Here is a 24605-nt window from a genome sequence, read left to right as displayed (position 1 = left end):
ATGGATGAGTGAAGCAATGGAGCTCTTTGCTGAGGAAGCCCAGCACTGTACCTGCACCAACACAAAGCCCACTGGCAGGATCCATCCTGCACCACTCCTCAGATGAGCCGTCCTGCTTGTAGTAACATGATTACGTGGCTTAAATGAAATTAAGCTGTTATCACGATATCCAGCTCCGTTCTGAACCTCTTGTGAAGCATCCTGCCAATTTCTGCTCATCTCTTTAAAAGCACACGGGGTCTGTGACACAGTACAAATGGATTTAGCTTCTGCTGCGGTTGACTAGCAAACTCACCATTAATTATTGATCTGGCCTGTCAAGCTCTAACATCAATTATTGCAACCAAGACACACAGGTCTTTGGAATTAAAAACATCCATACCCTTTCCAGGGAAAGGGCTTACTTTTTTTGGCTCTGGAATACTGTTTTTCTTGTACGACGCATCACGGCTCCTGCAGTATCATCTCCACTCACACATGGCAGTCTCCCAGCTCAGGTAAACCTCTGGGCTGATTAAATGATGGCAGTAGATGGCCCACAGCCAGATCCTCCGATAAGCAAATGGCTGTTCACCTCTGGAGCTGATGCTTGGATCCCTGGGTGTCACTATTTTTTCCCCTCAGTATGAATATCTTTCAGTTTCTGGCTTGTAAGAATATCTTTGCTTTTCATCTGTATTCCAGCTTTGAGATAGGTAGAAACGGAAGTTAGGGCCATCAGCAGTGGGAGATGAATCAGCTGACATTTCCCTGGTGTAATCAGATTCAGATTTACTTCTGGAAGATGGGAAAATGACTCTGACAGAGCCCTGAAGTCCTGAGCTGAGGAAGTATGTTTTTGTAATTGCATTTGTTGATGAAGAAAGGATAAGCAGAGGATAGAGCAGTATTTCCTTTCTGACTGATTCAAGAAATATTAGCTTGCCAATTTTAGAAAATATGAAAAATCACCTTGTAGTTACTAGGGCTGGAATTACAGAGTCCATAGAGCAATATCTCTGAGAGCTTTTACACAGACTCATTTCTTAGCGCTGAAAAACAGAGAAATAATTCTTCACGTGGGGTTTGTGGGTTTGCAAATGAAAGCAACGTTTGCTCTTTGCAACATGAGTGCATAAAAGACCAGAGTCTTCACTCTATCCTCAGTGGATGTTTCAATCCACAAAGTAATGCTCATCCTCTCCTGTCTGTGGGCTCCAAACATGCTCCAGAAGTGCTGCTGGATCCCAGGTGTGGGCAGGGAGCTGCCAGGCTGTTTGTTCTCCATTTCACCTCAGGTCATATGGTTGGATTGGGCATTCCTCTGCCTTCAGTATTTTTACAGCGCCTATTTTGAGACAATCTTCATCCTCTGGTGGCACCATGTGTTCAAGTGGATGTGAAAGAACTAAGAAGAAACTGCAAAGTTTGAGACTGTAGAGGAGCTACTGAGTGTAACCCGCAGTATCAATTCTTTCTCTTCAGGATCTTCCATCAAATATAGATCAGCAAAGTCCCACTATTCTGAGTCTCCCTAAAGCTCCTGTCCCTTGACACAAAAGGAACGGTGCAGCCTAAGGACAGTGCACTTGTACATCCAATGGGGAGGGACAGCTGACAAAGTCTTATTCAGCGAGGGCTGAGCCATGGCAGTGACCTGCCATCCCTCCATGGCTTCAGCTCTGTATCATCCAAAAGGAAATGCTCAGATAAATACTGAGGTCAGGGGAGCTGATCTGACTGCAGCCCAGCCTGATGGAAATTCATAACGAATGACTTCACTATGGCCTGTGAGTAAGCATCTGACCTTAGTGACGGGGCAACTAAGTCAATGGTTAGCAGCCCAGCCCTTGCAGTCTTACAGACACAAAGCTGCAGAAACAGAGAGCTCACAGAAGCTGGCAGGCTATGCCTTGATCCCATGCTTTGAAAGCCAGCAGCAGCTTTGAGTGACTGATTCCACCCTCTGCCAAAGGCGGCTCTCAGAAGCCACCAGGTGCACAGTGCTATGCCAGTGCACAGGGCTGGCTTTGTAAGCACGTGCCTATGAGCTGGTACCTTCTTCCTGCCTCTCCCCATGGGCCAAAACTCCTGTAGGTCTGTTTTCTATAGGAGAAGTGACAACAAATTATGCCCAGTTTTTCCCTTCACCCTACGCAGCAGATAGGGGAGGCTGAAGAGGTCAGTGGGCAGCAGCTTCCCCTCTTAAGAGAAAAAGAGGAATTGCTTCTTCTATTCTTCAATTCAGACATCAGCGGGAATAAATTTAGCAGCAATCATTGTGCCTTTTTGGAATACGTAGAAAAAGCAGCTGGGAACACTGGGAACATCCCCATGCATCTCCTGCTGTAGATGGTGCACTTGCAGGTGCAGGTACGTGTGCAGTGCATCTCCTTTACAGCAGTGTGAAGAATCTGCTTCCTGGGTTTCATATGTCTCCTGGAAGAGAATTAGGAAGGGTAGAAAACGTAGGGGAATGAAAGCCCATAGGAGATGTGTCCAGAAGAAACATGTTCCCCTGACTTCCCTCTTGAAATGGAGGAGAAAACCTGCCCGGGATTCATTTTCTTGCCTCTAATTCAACATAACAGCCAACTCCTGCAAAGCTATTTGCCGTTATGGCCATTTGTGCTAGCAGCTCTACCTCAATACTTTTAAAAATCATTATCTGTTAAGACTTCTGCAAATACGCAGTGAGGCTGGCAATGCCTCATTAAAGCACTGAAGAAGAGTATCATAAATTTTATTGCCTCTGCGTTACATGTTAATGCCATAATGATACAAACCTATTCGGAATGTATGAATTTCCTTATCACTTCTGCAACATCTCATGTTTTTTCTGGATGAGCTCTTGAGGAAGGCATAAAAATGAAAACGCTGTTAGAATTCAAGCGCAGAAGTTACACCAGCTCCATTTTCTTTTCACTTAAGGAAGATGCTTGCCCTAACCATGCAGAGAATGTATTTCAAAATGTAACTGCACTGAAATGTCAGGACAAATACTATCCCAGCAGCACTCTCAGGCAATAGACTTATCTGCGATACTTAACTGCCAGCCCGCTATTTCTCTGGAGGCGCCTTAACTTCTAGTTGAGAGTCTCTATCCAAACACGCTAAGGTCAATGGGAAGATTATCATTGGCTTCTCTCAAACCTTTGATCAGGGCAGAAAAATGGGTTATTGTTAAATGGTGCTGAAACACAGAGTTTCACACGATACAGCTCTGTATTTAGGGACTCTGTATTTTAGGGTCTATCTCCAAGAATATGCTGTTTGCTGCTTAAGCTCGTAAAGCCTGTACATATGAAAACAGATGCGTTAGTAAGAGTTTAACGCTGTGAACTTTGTGGAGTCAGTAGTGTTTGAAAGATGAATCCCATCAATAGTTGTTACCTGTATCTTATTCCACATAAAGCTGGAACTGGGCTCTAGATAAATGAACATAGATAAACGTTACTTAGCCTGTAGAAATCCCCATGGGCTGGGATTTGTTTCGCAGTGTCAGTCTGTTGTTCCTCTCTACAGGTCTTTGGCTGTGGTGAGGGAGTTTCAGGACATGCATTCTCTTTGGTGTGCATATCATTCACCTTTGTGTGTGACTGTGCATTTGTGTGCAAATCCAGGGCAATATAAATCGCCTTTCTGTAGCTTCTCAGAGGGAGTTAATCTGTTCAGGATTGAGCTACCCATCCTATAAAATAGGAGAAGGTTGCATTAAATGACAGGGATGCTGGAACACCCATGTGCTGGAGTTTCATGGCCATGCTGTCATTTTGAGGGAGATACAGAGCAGGGACACAAAGATGACATTATCACTACAAAGCCAGATTTACCATTATCATTCCCAGTGATTTAATTCAGGGCTATGATATCATTCACTTTGAGTTAATGCAGAACTGCAGTCTGTATTTCAAAGTCTACATTTCCATATAGATAAAAATACCACTTGCTCACAAACTGTTCATAACCTCTCTATTCTTTGTGGAGCTACATTTCTAACCAGCGCTGTGGGAGGCTCTCCTTACCCTGCAGGAGAAGGACGTTCCTACTTGAAGCTATCCCCTTGAGCTGGGACAACATAAATTGTGATGGAGGGAGCTGGTCCATGTCCCTCAGCATCCAGGATGATGGAGCCAAACTCCAGCTGCAGGCTGGTACCTGGCCATCACACATCCAAATTCTGCACAGCTTTTTTTCCATCCTTGTGACCCCAGTGGAGAAGTGTTTTAAAAAGAGAGAAATAAAGGCATTTAGGAGTCGTCATTTTAAAGGCTGGATGAATTATATATAGATATTAAAAAAAAAAAAAAAGGAAACCAAACAAGGAATCATAGGAAAATCTTACAAAAATGCAAGAGGCCCCTGAGTGTTTTGATCACTAAAGCTGTCCGGAGGTGTCACCAGACGTTTTTCTCATCATGCTGGAAAAACCCTGCCCTGGGATAGGTTTGTCCTGCTCTGCTCTGGGAGGGTTGGTTTGGCCTTGCTGAAGCTGAGGGTGGAGCTGGGAATGAAGCCTATTTCTTGGTTGAACCATGGCTTTGATCTCAACTACGGAGAGACTATCACCTCTCACCATAATTTGGGATCTGCCACAAATATTTCAACTTTGGGTTTTTTTTCCCCCCTTTCCTTTTCCGTGCTTTAGGTATTTTCCTTCTCTGCTTGGACTTTCATAATTTCAGGAGCTTGACCTCTGAGCAATGTTGGCAGCTGTGTATGCCAGCGTTGACATCCCAACCGTGTACAGCTACGTACAGCTGTACAGCCCACAAACCTCTGCAGTCAGAAGGTCAAACCACCCCAGGAAAAATAAAAGAACTTTTAATTTGTCCACTCCCGACACCTTTCATTTTAAAACCTTAATGCTTTTAAGAACACGACTGACTCGTTTCTAAGGGCGGCTCAGCCTTTTGCCAGACCTGACACTGTTGCCTCTCATCCCCAACAAGCAGGTCAGCGGGGACAAAGTCTTGGCTCAAGACACCAGGACTGATCAGCTTCATGAGATGCATCAAGGCTGGGGAGTTGGCTCTGGTTAATTCCTCTTTGGGCCAGGAACTGCATGAAACCAGCAGTCTGAACCTAATTCTTGCCCTGTCCTGGATTCTACACAGCTATGTGTACTTGGTGAAGGGTCAACCTGGCCCCGGACAGCCTCAGAGGTAAAGTATGCTCTTGCTATTGAATTACTGAAACACCAAGCCCTTGAGGACAGCAAATGCAATATACAGAACCTATGCCACATAAGATTAAAAACAGGGAAGAACTGTTTCAATTTAGACTTGTAAATTAATGTATTGTCCTTAGCTACATAATTAAGGGATTTTTCAGGACAGACCAATGTTTATTAAAACATAAGCATCACTCATGCAGTGCTTCCATTAGTTTAAAGCTATTCTGCCCAGAACAGGGGGCTACAGGACATATGATGATATTACAGTTTTCATTACATCCCTCTTACAGCAGCACATTTCAATACATATTTCTCTCCTCCACTGCTGGTTTTCAAACCCAGGTCTCCCCAAGAGACTTATGCAATGCTTCCTGTGTATTCTCTTGCAGACTCAATGCACTGTGAGGATAAGAGGCTGGCACAGTTTAAACCACGGGAGTTAAGGCACTTGACACGACTTGCATACACAATGATGGACAGATGGACAAAGCTGGGATCTCTGATACTGCTGTGAGTTGACATTCTCTGAACTTTATATCGGTGGGAACCAAGTAGCTCTGAATGTTTTGTGAACTGACCCTCTGGTTCAGAAAAGCCAAAGGCAAATTTAATGTAAGGTTAAGCAGAGAGGTCAAAATGATCTGGCTGAGAATTATGAGATGTATGAGGTTGGCTTGCTTCAGATCCCAGCTATATGGATCCACGCCAAGGAAGGCTCTTCTTGTTTAGGTCAGTATAAACAAGAGCAGCATCTGACCAAGGACAAGAGGCTCGTCCACACGAGGTCTTTAACAATATCAGGCAGAACCCTTATCACTTTTCATTAACATGCAAAATGAAGCCAAAAAGGCAGAGCACAGTTTGTTCCATTTCTACTCTAATGAGATGGGTTTCATTATTTTCCAGATCATTCACCCTTGGTTCAATTTAAGTTTATTTTAAGACAGGATAATCAGCCTTTTAACTAGAGAATCCCTGGTCTCCCACTGCTCACTTGCAGTTGTGCCTAATCAGGTAGAAGGAGCATTTCTGCTCTGTGTAAAGGCAGAACTGATACTGACTTTAAGAAAACCAGAGCTGGCTGCCACGGTGTGTTCAGGGATGTAGCACAGGTGCATCATGCCATAATAAATACTACACTGTGTGTCCAAGAAAGAGGCAAAGAACCCATGGGTATGTAAATATGAAAGTGAAGAATGAACTCGATCCACGTCCTCATTATATTTCCTACATTTAATTCTTTTCAAATAAGGAGCTGCAGCATTACCAGAAGAACAAGGAACTGCATCCAACAATTCCTGCATCAGGGTTTCAGCACCTGCTATCACCACCACCCTGTTTTCTTCACTTGTGTACCAGTAAAGCACTCAACCCTGATCCAGAAAGGAGTATCAAATGGGACATGAATGCTGGAATTAGTAATTTGTCCAAGAGTGAAACACAGAAGAAACGTCTCTTAAGGAATAACCTTAAAGATGGGTAGATAATAGACGTTATTTCACTGTACTTTACCAGAGAACATTTTGCACCACAAACACAGGAGCTCTCCAGGTAGCTGAGGAAGCCTTTGATTTTGATCTTTGTTTCCCAGTCCTTATGAAGTGGTGATAGAAATAGAGATGAGACGGAGATGATAGTTGTTGGCATTCTGCACTGGCGCCCGAGAAGGGGAAAAAGCAAATTTTTTGCATGTTTAACTCTGCTCACTTCACTTGGGATGCTGCTGGCCTCGTAAGGCTATTGTCTTGGTACAATATGTTTTTGTACTTTTATGAATGGGCTATTTATGTAGATTCTATGGAAGATCTTCAGTCTGCTGAGAAACAATGGAGAGAGACGAGGATCTCTTCCACAGGGTTACAGATGTGAAACCGGAGGATCCCATGAGTATTTCAGAGATAAAGTCCATTGTCTTTAGATTCACATAGAAGGAATGTTGAAGTTTTAAACAACAACAAAACAGCGTCCGACTGTTTGTTGTCTTGAATAAACTTATGTGTTGCATTTTCTTTCTGTAGGTGAGAAAACAGCTTCAGTTTCTTTCTTCCTGAGATCTAATCAAATAACTAAATCCTTCTGGACTCTTCTTTCAATGTCAGGCATGAGGTTGGGTCGCACTGATCCCAATGAGACTGTATCTTTCCCGCAGGAGGACCTTGGTTCTTGCCATCATAAGGAATGAGACTCTATTTCCATCTATCTGTATAATGAAAGGTTACCATGGCTTCTGAGTGGGTACGTTAACAGCATGAATGTGTTTGAACGCTCACCAGGAGATCTGTCATGAATTAAAGTATGGCTGGTATTCTTCATAATTACTCTCATGTAAATTTCACATTTGTAAAGCAGTTGTTTTTCCTTCCACTATTTCCCTTTTCATTGTGTGTCATTCTTATTTATTTATTTTTACCATATTTGTGCCTTCTTGGGTGGTAAGTAATGGTTGAATTTGTGACATAGGCCTTGGTCAGGTTCCTAGAAGTCAATTACAAACACCTTCTTTGATCTGCTGCACAGCACAGTCTAAAGAAACCAAGTCATTATTTCTGTCTTCAGCTCATAAAACGCACTTGAAGTATAGACTATCTCTCAGGGAGTTATTGTCTTGGTGCATTGAAATGAAGACCTCAAAAATTGACACTCCCACACATTTTTCCTTTCTCATAGACTTCAAACAATAAAACTGTTGAGCCATCGTCCCCTATGTTCAGTTCGCTCCACTTAAAGCATGGGTATTGGCCCAGGCATCAAATAACATCAGTGTTGATGTTACCATACAAAGAAGGGTTGCATTCAAGATTAAAATACTGCTGTCTTATGTAGCTTGATAAACAGACCCTTTTACAGCTACCTAGCCTCTCTGCCTGAAACCCAGCTGTTAAGAGAGTGTCCTTGTGCCACCTTTTCGCCTCAATGACGTTTCTGGATTCAATTGGGCTTGACTGAAAGACCTCACAGTAGGAGAAAATCTGGCAGTCTTATGCCATCGTCTGTGGTAAGAATATGTGCCAAAACAACTTTGCATCACTTTCTGCAGTGGGGCGTGGGATAACGAGGAGAACAGAAATAAAAGGATTAAGGATTGTGGGAAGACATGATTTTCCATCATTGGGAAGTGCCATTTGTAACCAGCTTCCCCACCCAGCTATAGGCTTTTGGCTCAGGGCAGGAGGGCTGAGCACTCTCCTTGCCCTGGAGGATGAAGCAGCAAGGCCCGTCCCCTATCTTTCTTCCCCTCAAAAGAGGTTTTTAGATGTTTTTAATCTGCGTTACAATTACTAAGGCTGAACAAAATACACTGTGGATATTGCTCTTCTCCAGCCATATGTGGGCCTCCATCTACCTCATGCATGCTCCCAGTGCTGTGGGCTCCAATCATGTTGCCATCTCCTTGTGTTGATCCCACATCATTCTGCTGCCCATAAACAGGAAACAGTGTTTTCCCCAATTTTTTGGTCTTACAGACCAAGCAAGCACTTAACCCTTCATCCAGCTGGCAAGGACCAAGGCAGAAGCACTGAGTTGGTCAAAGCCTGGAACTCCTGTTCCCATGTTTGGTTCCTTCTTATTGTGATGTCTGCATATCCTACTCAGCAATGTGCTAATAAAAGCATAAATTCTCTCTAAGATTATTATTCATGAACACTGAGGGCAAAACCAGCCCAAACAGTGCAGTTCCTGGGCTGTGTGCTACCACCACATCTCCATGAGATGCTGCAAGAACAATGTTGCTTGTAATAGATACATTTATCTTCTATCTGCTATGAGTGTGGCATTGTTTCTGAATTCCTTTTCGTAACTATGGATGTTTAGCTGCCTGTTAGAATTCATGGGAACAGTTATTCTGGTGGATCTGGGAGAATTGCTTTAGCACCATTTTTTTTTCTCTCTGGGGACACTGTTCTGGTGGCTGAGACTGGAAGACATCTTTAACAACAACAAAAAAAGAGGAGCTAATGAGTCATCCCCAACTATGAAAAGGATTAAAATATTTTTAAACAGAAAAGTAGTTATTAATAAAGCGCAGGAAATGATAGGGAGTTATTGCACTTTGAGCAAATAGACCAACACGACTTCCTCCCACATAGTACTTACTTTGATGATACTCTCCCTCCCTCTTAAATCTTATTTTTATTCCCTCCCAGTTTTCCTTCAAAACCTGTTTCCAAAGTGTTTCAGCATAAAGCTCTGGCTAACCGGGCACCCGCCTCAGAGCTGAAAGTGCCAGCATCTCCATCCTTCCATGCTCATAGCCAAAGGTTGTCTGCCCCAAGAAGCTCCCTTTGAATAAATAATGGCGTCACTGACTCTTTCCACCATTAAATCATTTTGGGAGGCATTTTACACGCAACTGACTTATTTTTTTTTCCTAACGAATACCATGACGCGCTGTATTTTCCTCCCGATAAGTTATGAACGCACTTTAACTACTTGAAGTATTTTGGTTGCTTTCCAAAGAAATTCAAAGCAATCCATCAGAGTTAAGTCAGGTCGTGCTGAATCGCACACTCCAAACAGCTCAAGTGCTTTCTGACAGAAAAGCATTTTTACTGAAACTTTGCCACAGCGCTCCAAATCAAAACGTTAAACCTGTCCCCACCTCATCTATAAGATTTCGCATAGCCTTGGCTCTCTAGCTGTTTGGATCACATTTTTTTTCTGGTGTACTCTGCTTCCTTCTTTTCATTGCCAGTAATCGGATCCTGCCACTGGAAACGAGCCCAAACCTCAGGTTTAATTTTAGTTCGTGATGTTCTGCTGTTGTGATGGTCACTTTGCAAATTAGAATTCCCCTCAGCTACCAGTTCATAGTTATTGTTATAAATCCTATGAAGAGCAAGAACGCGAGGGAAAAACATCCTTCTTAATCTTGAAAACATAACGCTGAATGGCTGGAATGCAACTAAATGGAAAAAAACCCCAACATTTTAGGATGCATTTAATCTGTATGCAGTGCTGTACAGGGAAGATGAGATCCAGAAAGTTAGGAGTCACAAAATGGAGGTTTCAGAGGAAATCAAGTTCTTATTTTTTTCGGCCTTTAAATGGATGCTCGTATTATCAGAAGACCTCAAGACCTTCATAAAAAACCCACAATATCTATTTCCACAGCATTGCTTTCTTTCTGATTTCAATTATAAGGATTTGGAGGCATTACGTTTACTATCCCTATTTAATATCCCTTAAGTCTATCCCTGCTTTTCTACTCCAACATTTGCAACCCAAGCTCATATTTCCTCCTTGGACTTCCTATGAAAAGTAAGATGGATCTTTGTTTGATTTTGGCTTTTTCCTCACTGCTGAGATTGTTTTATTTCTTAATCAGCTGTTACAGCAATGGTCTTCTGCATATTTCTTTCTCCTATTGGAAACTGTACATCTGCTCTTGGCATCTGTTCCATATCCTTTGTGAACACTGAAGCAGGGAATGCATATATTTTTTTCTTGCAGTGGCTAAATCTATTGTCTTTAAATTACTGTATTTGCTTTAGAAAGCCCACAGTCTCCTTCCCTGCCTTCTTACACTTTGCATATTGGAAATGTTTTCTATTGGCCATCATCTGGAGAAATCATATTTTATTCTATAGTATTACTTCCCTTGTAATTTCTTTGGAATCATTAATTGCATTCACAACCCATTCCATCTCTTCTCTGCTATCTACCTCTTATTACCCCTTGTTACTTTCTGTACCTCACCCATATACATATATATGTTTCATTTTAATGCTATTATTGAATGTTTAATAACATCCACAGTCTTTGGGCCTGCTATAATTTGGCTCTGAAGACACGACTTTTCCACACATTGTTATTTCCCTTTTTTTTCAACAGAATCTCACCACCTTGTCTTTACATCAATGCAAACACCTTACTTTTGTTGCTTACAATTTCCAACCAGTACGGAGCAAAACACCGCAGCTGAACATGACCATACAAAGCTCAGGGAAGGGCAGGAGCTCCCAGTGACGGATGTGCAATGCAATGAGCTATTCTGCCCTGAGCACAACACCAGCCACATGGAGACTCAGACATCAGGAAGAGCACCAGCATATCCTGTGCCTCCTGCAAAGCCTCTGTCCTCAGAGTTCCACCACCCTCTCAAAATAAGTGGGAGTAAAGTTTATTCTGCTTCCCACGAGTAACCCAGATGAGCCCTGAAGCAGGAGATCAGTATGTGACATGCTTTAGCAACAAGCAAATGAGGCATTTATTAACAATTCTGACACACATGGACTTTTCACGGGAAGAAGCATTTAACTCCAAGGTTACTCCTCCCCTATCACTTCTTTTGTCTATATGCTAACTCTAAACACTTCAGTCTCAATACATCTGAGTGACTGCCCCACTGTTTTACTCTTGGAAAGAGTAAAATCTCTCGTAGAGATCCCAGACTGGAAGTAATGTTTGACTTGCACAGAAAAGACACCCAATAGTAAAAATAAATAGTAATCAGGAAAAGAAGCCAAATCCAGCATGGACCTTATGAGCTTTATGTGCTAAATGAAAGCAGAACTTGGTTCTCCTTGTTAAAAATTTTACTCAAAGAATTCTATGGCCATCAAGAAATGCTTTTTCCTTATCTTGCCTTGAAACTCAAGAACTCAGCACACTTTACAAGTTCACTCTTCAGGCTATTGTGTGAGAGCAAAATCAGAAGGATGCAGCCATACGCAAATGCCTGTAGAGCTGTATGGACCTGAGTTTTTCCTACTTGTACCAGAAGTGATTCACTTATTGCTTATTTCTGGTCGATCATAATCCTTATCCACCCATTTGGGATATACTGAAAAACTGAAATGGCTCCAGAGAACTCAGGTTACAGAGAAAACTGTGCAAAATTGCCTACCAACGTTTGGTCCCCTGAATTTCACATTCCCTGTTGGGATAATGGAACAGATCCAGCTGAACTATCACACTGACACTAAAGCAGTTCGTTGTAATGTATGGAAAGAGTTGGAACTCCTCGTCCTACTGGCGTTTATGTCTGTTGCTGAAAAAGAAATACCTCCTATGGGGGAAAGGCAAGAAGAGGATTGTGCACGCCAGAAGGCTTATGTTGGGAATTCAGCCATATGCTGGGAAATCATATACGCAAAAGGGTTTCCACTGATATTTTAAATGCAAAAATTGCGAGAATCACATTTAAACATTCATTCGGATAGCACAAATAATCAAAGAAAATCAAAGCAAAGACAGTTTGTTGGCAGATGGAAGAAGACTGGAAAGCTGACACATTTGTAATGGCTGTCCTATGCAGCAGTACAACACATCTGGTCAGATCCCTGCATAAAGTGAACAATGTAATGCTTGTGAACTGAGCTGGCTCTAGATTCTGTTCCTGAAACGTCTTCAAATAAGAGCTATCCTTTAGATGAGATTAATCCATTTGATTTCCTAGGGGTAATGAAATCCACATCACAGGCCTGAAATATCAAATTCTATTTTATAAGCCACAGCAGAAAATTGGTTCATAATCTCCAGAAATCAGTAGAAAAAGTGTTTTCTGTTGCATAAAAGGCCATTCAAAGGCCACAACTCGGACCATATACCCCACTGATTTGCTCACTATTCTTCACCACTGCATTTTTTCTGCCTTTTACTTGGTGCAAATATAAATATCTTGCTCATTTACCATTTTAGACTTGCACACTAGAATGAAACTTTATATCCTCACAAATAAGTTTGGGATATATTTCCTCTACTGACAAAATGCAGCAGAATTTGATCAGATACTCTGGTTAAAAATTGGTATTCAGAGTCTGGCTACCGAAGAGAAAGTTGCTCTTTACAATATTCATGATGTTGTTAACTTGTTGAGACAGCTCCTAGTGAAAATTAATGATTAACTTCAGGACACGATAAAGAAGGCAAGAAGAAATTGCGTGTGTAGAGAGATTATTGCTACTGCTTATGGAGGCCGTGTATTACCCATCCTAATTAACACACTGTGACACGAGAGAGAAAAAGTCTCATGACCACACAGAGGTTGGAGAAGCAGCCAAACAGTGCTGTTAGAAGGGTACAACAGAGGTTTCCAAGGGCTGACTTTTCACTGCATCACCCATAGGAGCATGAGGGGTGGGCCAGCTGCCCCATTAGCAACTGGCACCTGCAGGCTGCAAAAGCCACCTGTGATATGGAGAGATTTGATGCTCTCTTGACATCCACACAGTGTAAAGGCCTTGGTTAAAAGAACTTCATAAGCATTCTACATTCATTGAAGCAAGATGTTATCAAAGCTATGCTATGTTGCTACTGAGCGTACAGTTGATCTGATGCAAACACAACCACCAGAAAAAGGAATGTTAAATACACCTCTTTCCAGCTGCCCTCTTTCAGCTCTGCTCTTAAATTTTTCATTAACACAAAAATTCTCTTGGAGGAGCAACATCGTGCAGCAGAGAACAAGATCTTATGAAAGCAACAGATGTTACATATAGGTATACAGGCATTTCAAAAACAAAATGTTTCACAGATGCCTCCAGAGCAGCAACATGATGAAAAGGGGGGAATGAATCACTGCCTGATATTCTGACCATGTCTGCACTGAAGCTAAGGGTATAGGTGTGAGCAGCAGTGAAAGACTGCCTTTATTTACATTGTGCTACCCTACTGAGTTCCTTTCGACATCAGCATGATGAAGATAGCTCTGTTGATATTTAATGTTATCACTTGGTAACATTAATTAGGATCTGTAAGCACTTTGTTTGCAGAGAGTGAGAAAACATGGTAAAAACAAAGACAAGGAGTTAGTAAAATAAATACTCCATGACAGTCCTAGGGGCAGAGCAGTGTGTGCTTGAGGAAAGATGCTGAGAGTATTCATTGCCTTTGAGGGGGCATTTTTGGAGCAGGCATTTTTCCAGGATGCTGATTTCTTCTCCTTCTTCTAAGCACTGTCTGTGTTTCACACTGTAGTGGAAATGCTAAGTCACAGCCTGAAGCAGTGATGGAGCACCTGGTGGGAAGGCAGGGCCAACCCAGGGGAGCTCAGGTGTATTACATGCAGCTGTGCATGGAGCCAGGATCCACCCCTTCCCAGCCCTCATTTAAGAGCTGGCAGTGGAGGTGAGGGGTGTTTTGCTGGAGATCCCTGTATGTTTGATGCCTTCAAAAGGTAAGCAGATTTCTTTCTTTGTTTCTGTGCCTATGGTTGTTGCATTTGAGCATCTCCTCTCTTGTTGCAGCCTAGGACTTCGTTGCTCCACTGTGTTTCCCTTGTGTTGCAGTATTATATGTGCAAAAGCTTGGTTTTGATGTTCTGTATTAAACCCTGAATATTTTTAGCATTGAAATGATCAGTCAATCTCTATTTATGGGCAGTCAAGAAGAGTAGAGTGACCTGCAGACTGAGTCCCAGTCAGCCATAATTTAATGTTCTGATGCACTCAGGGCACTCACAGAGTCATGAAAATTACACAGCATTGACTGTGCAATATTATATCTCTGGGGCTTTTTATGTTCTAGTTGGGAGTGAAACTAGATGCCCTAGTCAATGCTAGCAGAAACAGACCAGAGTTAGGCTGAGTGGTGAGACTTCCCAAGGTGAGGCCCTACATTAGAGAAACTTTTTATTTAAGAAAACAAAGCATTCTAATTGTTCAAGAAGGAAAAAGCAATAAGTGGGAAGATCATCCTCCCAGCTTCTGCCCTGCACATCTCTATGGTGAGGACCATACATGAACTAAAATCTCCTTGTAGTGATTATAAGGAAGTCTGGGGCAGCCCACCAGTTTTCAGGAGCATGAAGTCTAATAACCTTTCTCATTCTATTCCTCCATCTCCTGGGCTGTGACAGCCCATTACTTTGCACCCTGTGCTTCCTCACTTTCACAGAAGCTCTTCATAAAGGAATGTGTCAATAGCACTTCAGAGGCCCCAGTGAGCACCACCTGATGCTATTTCACAGGTGCACAGCTGATACTAAAGGAACAGAAGCAAGCAGACACAAACCTTAATTAGCTGAAGCAAAAAATCCAGCTACTGAAGAGTAATCCAAGAGCTTTGCGTAAGAACTTTCAATAAGGCCCTTCCTTAAGACAAAAATTACAATGTAGGAAATCATGGCAGGTGACAGGATGAGAGGAAATGGCCTCAAGCTGCTTCAGGGGAGGTTTAGGTTGGATATCAGTAAAAACTTCATTACAGAAAGAGCTTTTAAGCACTGGAATAGGCTCCCCAAGGAGGTGGTTGAGTCACCATGGATGTGTTTAAAAACCATTTGAATGTGGTGCTCAGGGGCATGATTTAGAGGAGGGCTGTTAAAGGTAGGGTAGGATGGTCAGGTTGTGGTTGGACTCGATGATCTTTAAGGTCTTTTCCAACCTGAGTGATTCTATGACCATGTCTCAGAATTGCATGTATGTATATATAGATGTACTTTCCTGCTCTGAGCTGGATCAATACTAGAACTAAACAAGGCAGAAAAAGCCTACTGCAGCCATTTCATTCTTTGATAAAGAGGGGAAAAAAAGGAAAATAAATGTATATTCTAATAAATAAAAAGAAAAGCAGCTACTAATTTTCATGAACAGTTTTTTCCTTGGCATGGTGACAATCAAAATAAAGAATGAGAGAGCAACTAATACTACTGTAGTTACTTATATCCTCGTGTAAGCTGCTATTTCTCTTCCCCAACTCATCCTTCTAAGAAATATAGGAAAAATAGCTGGCAGGGAAGCCCATACAGCATCTAGCCCTAGCACAACCTATGTAGCTCTATCACTTACATACCTACATGCACAGCTGTATATGATGAGTTTGAATAATGTTCCGTATTATTCAGTAATGTTATTTGAGTAAGGAGCAGCTTTTCTTTCAGTATTGCATCTGATTAAAGGAATTCTTATGAAAACAGCAGAAATACTCTACGTGCAATTAAAACTTTCCTGTTTACATGGAAAATTGCTATGAGGCCAATGCTGAAAGAGGATGAAGACCTTAAAGGGTAGAACCTTGACTTTCATGTTCTGTTAAAGAATGTGAGTCATCTCTGGGAATGAGATTAAAGTAAATGTCTGCTCCTGCAGTAGGCTTAACAGTGGTGCTCCCTCTTTCTGTTCTCTGGCTGCCGGATGTCAGTGCTCATAGCTGAGCTAAGAAGGGGGATAAGCTGCTACCACCAGGGCATTGCTGCAGTATTTTTTTGTAGTTAAGGATGTGAGGCCTCCATTGTAAAGCAGCCCTGTTAGAAAATTAGTTCTCTTGAACAACACAGTCCTGACTTGAGCAAGTGCTGCCAAGCTCTCTGTTCTGAGCAGGCATCAATGAGAGCTGAGCTTAAAGTCAACTAGCTGTGATCCCCAAACGAGTCGTCTTTTGAGACTGTATGTTCTTCTTCCAGCTTGTTGGGCTGGGGATGGAAGAGCCATTTCATGGGAATTCTTGACAGTGGGAACAAACTATTCAATGTTTTGTGGTGATCTAATGAAAGTTTTTCTTGTACTGCGTTTCAATTAGCAGTGGTTTTGCTTGTGGTACTTGAGCTAGTTATTTTTCTATAATCTCTAGGCAATACGATATTTGGTATGAGCAGCTCACTACCCAGGCTAAGATACACTCAATGACAAAGTTGCAATAAAAAGGAAATCTGAGGCATTTTATTGATCCCTTAGCAAAGTCAAACTGAAAAGAAGAAAAAGAACCTCTATAGTATATGTAGCAATAGAACAGAGACCCTAACATGCATCTTCAGATGAGCTTCTACAAGTCACACCTCATTTAATGCTTTAAAAACAACAGCTGACTCTCTAGCCTTTTAAAACAGGCTGACCTTTCCAGGCAGTATATATAGAGTTTCCATCATAACTGAAGGTTGAGGAGAAAACTCACTCCACCAGTAGGGATTTGTTGGCACTCTCCTCTCTTGGCTTGATAAAGTCAAAGACATCTGAGGGCAAACTCAGGATTCGAAGTGTGACTGTACTTTGGAAGTGCTTGTGCTGAAGTCAGAAAGACCTGACCTGTGAAAAAGCAGGGGAAAATTCCAAGGTAAAGCTGTTCCAGAACCCCTTGGAAAGGGGAGAGGAGTGAACAGGGATGGGAAATAGTTATTTCTTAAAGGTCTGAGCTTTTGGGGTCTGTATTATTTCACTGCTGTGAAGTGGAAATTCAGAGCCAGACTCCTTCGTTGCTTGATCAAGACTGTTAGAGGTGTGAAAGTTGTGGAGCCGTTCTAAGAAGTTACTAGAGAAGTTTCTGCTTTTATTTGTAGTGATTTCTATCTCTCTGAAAGTAGCTCTGTCACCATGAATCGAACTGCTAATTCAATGTACCGAAACATTCTGTAGATAGCAGAACCAATTCCTGCACTAAGTCTGTTTTGCCATTTGTGTGAAATCCCAGGTTACTATTCCATCAGGGCACACTGGTGTTATGGGATTTGTGGGGATCTGGAAGAAATAAAGAAGGTAAGAACAGGAAGGCAGTTCTATGTATTGTGTCTGTGCTTTATGACCTTTCAGATAATACAGTGAATGAAATTAACCTGATGTTCAATTGTTCTGATGATCCCCACTTTCAGAATGTTAAATATTAATAGCAGGGAGTTCTTAAAGTGTGAATAAGTGGAAAATAGGGATATTAAAATATCCCTATATATATATAGGGATATATATATATATAAAATTATATTTATATATCTATATAAAATATGTAAATATATATTTTATATAGATATATAAAATAGTGGAGAAATTCAAGCATTTGGCTAAGAATACCTTCCAGCAGTATTCACCCTGGGTGATACTACTTGGATTTTGAGATGGTCTTACAGAAGGTGTATTGTGTTTAAAGAAGCTAAAGTCTGATCTCACTTCATTGCTTGAAATGAGGAGAGTACTGAGGGACAGCAAACCCTACTTGAGGAATCATTCAATTTCTTCTGCTGAGTTGTCTTTTTTACTGGTAGTTATGGAACTCATTCTGGTAGACTGAATTAATTTCTGCTTCAGGTTGAGAACAGTAATGTTTTTTTGAAGCCAGTTTAAGTTTAAAATGAGTTATCTGAAAGCATCGAAAGACTTTGCCATCCTTTCAGAGACCTGTAGCAGATGATCTTTATTTTGGAGTATCTAAAGCTGTTCTTTTTAAACAAGGCCACATTTTTCATCCAAGTGCCAACTATGTGTACAGACTTACTGATGCTGAAGTTTATATAAACTTTGAAGTCAGCAGGACTCCTGGTAACACGGGAAGGCCTGGGATGTCTGTGGTGTCCTGCCTGATGGAGGTCTCAGATGCTGTGGCCAACTCTACCAGCTGTGTTGGGGTGAGGGTCTGGTTAGTTTGTTTGTAATTCCTGGTGAAAGCAAAACCGAGCTTACAGTGAGAGAGGAAGGCAAGGAGTTAGTGAAGTTGTGTTGCTGGAGTAGGATTTGGAGGAAGCTCCATTGCTGGAAGTGAGCAAAAAACAAGTAGGGTTGTGGTGTCGATCATGAAAAAGATGTCACCATTTTCTTAGAGGCTCATCACTACATGTAGGGATGCTTGGTTTGTTATTCAGAGACAAATGCCAACTAGAGATGAATTATGTCTTACTCAGCTCTGAAGCTACTCTAGAATGAATCAATTCTGAACTACAAAGTGAAAGAAAGGCATATAATATTTATACAGTGTCAAGCTGATGCCCTTGAAAAGTGCAGATCCCAGCACAGTGAATTTGTGGGCTTCCCCCAGCCTTCAGTGAAGATGTATTGATGTGGTCTTAAGGAGGGTAGGCAGCTTCATTGGTTACCAGGGAAAATTCTTGTTCTGCTGATGAAGTAAGTGCTATTTGTCATTCTGAGGCTACGATCAAGAATAAAAGCAACTGTCAAGGGGAAATAGGTGGGCTTCATTTTTATTCCAGGAGTGGCAGCCTATCTTAGATCTTGCTAATAAAATGGTTTATGTACAGTCTGGTGTGAGCGTTAGATAAGGTGTTTATTTTTCTGAGAAATGGCTTAATACTTTTTCATGAGGCTGAATTGCACATGGGTGCTATAAGGGTGTTCCTCTTTCCAGTGTGTATGACCACCAGTTTGACTGTATGTGACAAATATCTCCATTTTGAGTTTTCTGCTCACTTCCCCTTATAGCATTGACAGTACTTGCACACTATAGTGGATTTATTGGATTAAGCCTTCCCATTGCTTCCAAAAGTTGGGTAATCTGTGGCTGGATCTCAATTGAAATAAATAAAAATAGCTCTGATAATGAAATGCAATACATATGCAAGTCTGCATGACTGGGATTCTTATTTTTAAGGTTTATCTGACAGTTGCCTACGAAGATATAGCAGTAAGACCTGCCAGCTTTAATTCCTGCCAGCCTGACTTGTGGATGCAGTAATTTCTATGGCTAAGCTCTACTTTGCACCAAAGTTTCTATAGCTAAGCTATAGGTCTGCTGAATAGATGGATGGCTGGGTGAAATTCTGATGGGTTTTAGGGTCGAGGTGTTCCTGCTTGGTTCACCTTGAGAGCTCATCTGGGAAGATGGGCTTAAAGAATCCTCTTGGCTTAGTGATTTTGGGATCTTTTGGAGAGGTGGGTAATGAAAGCTTTATGCCCTGACCCAAGTAGAAGGGGATATAAAATGTGGATCATTCATGTGCCAATTAATAGATCCAGAAGACTAATCCACTGCCTCCTTTTCCAGAGGCCCCACTTTGCTTGGGTTCACAGCTGTAGATGGTGGGGCAGGAATCTCAGCTGCTTGAAGGGTGTTTAATCCATGTTCCTTGGCATGTTGTTAAGGCAGCAAAGTGGAATCCGTGTCAGCACTCCAGTTTGAGCTGCGTTTTTAGGCAATTAATTATTCCCATCTATTCTAGGAGACATCAGTGCACTCTTGCATGTCTAGCCCCTGAAGCCTATGCGTAACTACCTCTTTGGTAAATTTAAAAAGATGCATTATCTGATGAAGTGCTTTTTGTGATTTAGAAGCAGCTGCGGGACTAAATGCAGAGATCAATCAATATCGATTATCACTGGTTTTTCCTGGCCTTAAGAAGTGCTCTGTGATGAGGGACTGCAGGGCTTCACCGGTTCTGAAGCATTCCCTGTGAGATATCAAAGTGAAGGTAATTAATGCTGTGGGCACGGGCATTAATTCTGGACCAGTGATGACATGGACAATGAAAGGTGAATGCAGCCTTTCCCATAATGTACTGCTGTTAGAGTGTATGTATTTTTGGCTGTTAGTTGAGTTTGAATTATCTGCCTGTCTCCTGCCGCTGCTATTTTTCTGAAGCTCCTGAAATACGAGGCAGTGGCAAACATACTGGCATGGTGCGCAGGGTTCTGACTGCTTTCAGGCCTTTCACAACGTGTATTTGTGCCCCAGTTTCTCCAGCTGTGCAATAGGAGCAACGGAGGCTCCAAAGTACTGCGGACAATAAAGAGCTGCATTAAAAAGGAAGGAAATACTGATGCCTCAGTCTTCCAGGGAAAACAGCACTTGCTGATTCCTGCAGTGCTAGGAGGGGAGAGTTAGAGAATATCTGTGTGTGTCTGTGCTGTGCTTCTGCTTGAAGTTGGTAACAGCTCAGCCTGTCAGTGCAGTGAGCTGGGTGAATAGTTGTTCCTTTTGTCCCTGCTGGCCTGGGATGAACTCAGCCTTTCTGCTCTGCTTTGGGCAGGGGTTGGCTGCAGAGGCAGGTACAGATTTAACACTGATTATCCTCCGAGCTCTGGCGCTTTCTATATAAGAAAGCTAAGAGCAGAGTGACTTGTCACACTGGTGACAGCCTCCCTGTTCTGAAACTATAACAATTCATTTGTGTCTTTTAAAAACCACTCCATATATTGCAGCCTCATCTGCATGGCAGCTTGTGTAGCTGCAGTAGTCCAAATACTTCTTTTATATCAGAAACTTATCTAGAACTCCTCTGATTTGTTGAGGAAGAAAGCCCTCTTGGGGCTGGATGTAAGGAACCACCATTGCCCTTTTAAACCACGAGGCTTTGTAAATGTCTTCAAGAGAAACTGAAGCAGTTTCCCCTTCTTTCTCACAGCACTGTATGCATGGATCAGTGGTAACATTTATTTTAATATAATACCTCATGGGGTTTTTTGGTATCTTGATCATCCAAGCTTGACTTTCTGCCGGTCCCTTCCAAAAGGCTAATAGTTTAAAAAAAGCCAAATAGTGCATTTAGAGCACTTCAAAAGCTTGCTTTAAATTTCCACTTTTTAGAATGAAAATGATGGAGGTGAGTGCTTCCCAACCCCAAATCTTAATAGCTCTACAACAGTAACACTTGTTGCTGATAGGACAAGTGATCTCATTAGCTCCACCTGCTCCCATGCTTTCCTCCCGAAAGGCTTCAGGAGACAAAATACTGGAATAGAGTTGCTGGGCCTTTCTGATTTGTTTGAAATGAATCCTGACTTAAAGGCCTTGAAAGTGTTTTTTTAATGCTCCTCTAGCAAAATGCTTGTCTCAAGGTACCTCGAGGCTGCTTGGCTTGTATTTGAAGGCTCTTGCTAGCTTGATGTTATCAAATTTACTTAATGATTCTTTCTTTGCATATCAAAGACAAACACTTCCTTGCATGCTTGCAAAGCCGTATCTAATCTTGAATCTTGTGTTAATTCTTTGATCTTGGTGCTTCCAGCAGTGTAAAACAACAAACCGCAGCATCTTCATTATGATACGTAAGTGATACAATTTCCTGAGAAAACAGAATCTTATTTCTAGATCTTCTGAAGAGGTTAGTGAGTGTGAGATCTATTAGTGTAGTACATAAAAGGGTCAGCGACTCTACAGGGCTGTTGAAGAAGGAACACATTCACCACTTGAGAAAACAAACAGAGAAGCTCATCTATCTATTTGCAGCGTGAGCATTTGGTCCCATGAAGGAGATGAGTGTGAAATGGGGCCGTGGCCACCCACAGCAGCACCTTGCTGGGTACAAGGGATGAAAGAAGTGAGCATGAATCAGGGTCTTAGCTGCTGAGCACCCACCCAGGGTGTCCACCTCCTTGGCACAGGTATGTATTTCTCCATGGGACCTTATAGAGGAAGCTCTTCTGGTTAGCACTATTTGGTTGTGAAATAATGAGAGTTGAGAGCATAACTAGGAAAGCAGTGAACAAATGTTTCTTATCCCATAGGCCATAAATACAAATGGTTGAACACGAAGAGCCTCCAATTTGATTCACTGCAGTACAATGTTTCTTAAGCGTTAGGGTATAAATAAATAATCTTGTTTTGATCTTCCTGATGAGAAAAATATACACAGAGGGAAAGGAGAGAGTACAAACAGTACGTGTGGAATTTTATCTCACGGCATAAAGCTTGTAAATGAGACCTTGTTTTCCCCATCCTTAACTCAGGACGTTAGTGGGTACTGGACTTTTTTCAGCCTAACTGTGCACTGTCATCTGCGACATAGTTTTGAGGGAAGAAGTCTATAAAGGCTCTCAAAGTCTAGGGGAAAAAAGCCTGTGATTATCCTGGAGGTGCCTTTATTCCCTTTGTGGTGTTTGCAACTCTGAGCTACAAATCTCTGATCCATCCAGCTGTGCTAGTCCAGTGCCTCATAGCACCTATCCTGGTGATTAATGGAGCCCTAGCGATGGGCAATAGACTACAAAGGAAGCAAGGCTTCAATTGCTGTTATCCTGCACCTCCCAGCAGCGAGGCAGGATGGTCGGGAGGAGCTTTTAAGAGGGATTTCTTTCAAGTTTTCTGTGAATAGCTGTAGACAATAGGCAGGATGTGGCGGTGATATGAGCCGGGGACTGGGATGAGACTGGGAGGGGCCCGAGGACTGTGACTGAAAACGGAGTATTCTTTTACTGACTGTTGGAAATCCTGTGAAAATGCGATGACGTGGTGTAGTTTTGCAGTAATGGTAAGTGGATGGAGCCCGGGAGGGTTATAGATGTGCTGTCACTGGGAGCCAGGCAGGGATGGGGTCAGCTGTGATGCACCTGGCTAATGACGGTCCATGTGGGTAGTGGTCTTCCCCAACAGCTTTTGGAGGACTTGGTGTTTTTAGGCATGATGGACCTTATAGGAAATGGGGGCTCACTGATTACGCAGCCCAGGCTCCTTATTCAGACCTCATAGATTGATTAGTGAACTGAACTGTTCTCTCTGCTGACTTGGAAATGCCAGCAAGAGATTTGGATCCTGACATGTTGACTTCTGGGAGCTCAGGATTCTGAGTTCCATGATCTATTCCTTCTCTGTGCAGTGGCTTTGCCAAAATTCTCCTCCCCAAACCTATAAAAACAGGGATTAGGTGTGAATTTTCAGGCTCAAATTCTATCTTTTCTAGGTATGCTGCACATCTGATGTTTTTTATCAGACTACTGAGCTTTGGTACTGCAAAGATCCTATTTTTAACAGAGAGCTTGTATTTCATAAGCTCAAAGTGGATCTGGCAAGAGATGCTGCATTCATTGTTATTCTAAAGAGTGCATGAGAGAGAAGATGCCTGCATTAACAGGCCATCAGACAGCTTGCCATTTGTAGCTTAAGCTTATCATTGAGATGGAGTTACGAACAAGACTTGCTGCAAGGCTGAGGGTTTTATTGGGATATTTACAAATGACATTAAAGTGAGACTTGTAACAACCCCCTTGATGGATTTGAGCTTTTTAACTACAGGGCTGCATTGCAGTTCATCACAGAAGTCCCCTTTGGGATGGTTAGGAGGTGACTTCTGTAACCTGGATTGGTGCTGGTCCTGATGAATGCCATCATGGCTCTGCCTATGGGCTGTAGTTGCATGAACTGAACTTGCTCATGTATTGCTCTGATATGATTTTGCTCCTGTGTTTGCTGCTCTGGATGCTGAAAAAGTGGATACTTGTCTCCATCATCTTGTGCTACATTTACTTTCCATCATCTCTAAGTGGTCATTCCAGGAACAGGGAAATTGTATCTTGGCTTATTAAAGAGGAAAGATGGGTCTGTAGACTGAGGTTGATCTCTAGACCTTTGCTTCTTGGTGAGCTGAATTTCTGCCTGGTGTTGCTGACAATGGAGGTATCCAAGACCTCTGATATGTTCCCAGAGGTGGCAATGCAGACACTTATGACCTGGCTGAAGACACCAGATGTGGATCTGTGCTGCTCAGGATGACCCATGATAGTCTTGTGTGGCATTGGGGAGTTTTTCAGATTCTGATTTCACTAACAAATTTTTGGCCCTTTGCTGATTTTTGGTTATTATTTTTTAGTAGAAATTTCTTGGGAACGAGTCCATTTCCAATGGAGGGGAGACTGGCTCTTTACCATTGTTTAAAGCAGAGATTGCCTCTAAAATTTCTTCTTCCAAAAGGGTTTAAAATTGTTTGGACTTACTAAAAAGGAACATGTTCTCTTTATAAAGAAAGTAAGCTCTTTTTCTGTTATCATTTCTTTTTTTTTTTTGCACAGAAATCCTACAAAAATGAGTGAAATGCCTCCCTCGGAGTGCTATTTCATCTCTGCTTTGCTTTTGTGCCTCCTGC

The 24605-nt window shown here is 42.1% G+C and overlaps 2 long non-coding RNA genes across 2 annotated transcripts in view; both read left to right on the top strand.

Annotated features, from left to right (window-relative positions):
• Nucleotides 1-4256: 4256 nt before the first annotated feature.
• LOC107316286 lies at nt 4257-7522 on the top strand. Its single transcript, XR_001556262.2, has 3 exons — nt 4257-5144; nt 5545-5665; nt 6408-7522. It is a non-coding gene; the product is annotated as an uncharacterized LOC107316286 (long non-coding RNA).
• A 9498-nt stretch (nt 7523-17020) lies between these two features.
• LOC107316273 overlaps nt 17021-24605 on the top strand; it is a 33151-nt gene continuing 25566 nt past the window's right edge. The window contains exon 1 of the long non-coding RNA XR_001556255.1: nt 17021-17146. This is a non-coding gene — a long non-coding RNA (uncharacterized LOC107316273). The remainder of the gene's footprint in view (nt 17147-24605) is intronic.

The sequence above is a fragment of the Coturnix japonica genome, chromosome 6 (genome assembly GCF_001577835.2).
Source record: "Coturnix japonica isolate 7356 chromosome 6, Coturnix japonica 2.1, whole genome shotgun sequence".
Classification (NCBI taxonomy): Eukaryota; Metazoa; Chordata; class Aves; order Galliformes; family Phasianidae; genus Coturnix; species Coturnix japonica.
The sequence above is the reverse complement of the archived record's forward strand: the minus strand, read 5'-3'. Positions and strand labels throughout refer to the sequence as shown.